Raw genomic sequence first — 703 nt, forward strand, 5'->3', positions numbered from 1 at the left:
TGGGTGGGGGTGGGTGGGGGGGTGTTAACTGCTCACATACCTGATCAAACAGGACTTTCCAGTGCTGGTAGAGAGGGAGGCCATGCAGGAGAGGAGGAAGAGGAGAGAAAGAAAGACATACTTGTCACTAAGGCCTCTGAAGCCCCCAGATGCTTCTGACATAGCCTCCCAACTGCTGCCCAGGAGTCATCACCAGGCTTAGCAACTGGCCAAACGAGACCAGGAAAAACCTGTAAAGAGCTCCCCAAATGAGTCTACACTGAGCAAAGGGAGGGAACTCACAGTAGGGAGGTCAGGTAAGGTGTCTGTCCCTGGTTTGGGGACAGTCAGGCTGAGGGACGAGCAGAACAAGGGTAATTCTCAACAATTACCAAATAAAGGCGTCCAAGCGCCTCCAATAACTTCTGCTGCTGAAAGCTTATGTCCACTTCTACTCCCAGGCCTGGGAATGCATGCCCACGTGCAATTCCATCAGACCCTGCTGCAGGGGGACCCAAACTGCCAGGGCCCAGACACCCTATGAGGAGAACACCCCTGCATAAACGCTAACATTTTGGCTGCAGTTTTTTGTTCGTTTGTTTGTTTTCAGGGGGTGGGAGTCCCAAAGGCACTGAAATCCACCCATTCTTTTCCCATCTGTAAGGCTAAGTGGTGAGTACATGAGATTCTACCCAGGGTTTAGGGCCAGAAGGAAGTGATCGGT

At 52.1% G+C, this 703-nt stretch overlaps 1 protein-coding gene across 2 annotated transcripts in view; it reads right to left on the reverse strand.

Moving 5' to 3' along the window:
• RHBDL3 (rhomboid, veinlet-like 3 (Drosophila)) overlaps window positions 1–64 on the reverse strand; it is a 42464-nt gene extending 42400 nt beyond the window's left edge. Inside the window, exon 1 of one of the 2 annotated variants that reach the window (XM_008571105.1) lies at window positions 41–58. The gene's annotated coding sequence lies outside the window, so the exon portion shown is untranslated. Of the gene's footprint in view, window positions 1–40 lie in introns of both variants that reach the window. The other variant, XM_008571106.1, reaches the window with a different exon arrangement.
• Between the last annotated feature and the right edge of the window lie 639 nt (window positions 65–703).

The sequence above is a fragment of the Galeopterus variegatus genome, unplaced genomic scaffold, assembly GCF_000696425.1.
Source record: "Galeopterus variegatus unplaced genomic scaffold, G_variegatus-3.0.2 Scaffold660, whole genome shotgun sequence".
Classification (NCBI taxonomy): Eukaryota; Metazoa; Chordata; class Mammalia; order Dermoptera; family Cynocephalidae; genus Galeopterus; species Galeopterus variegatus.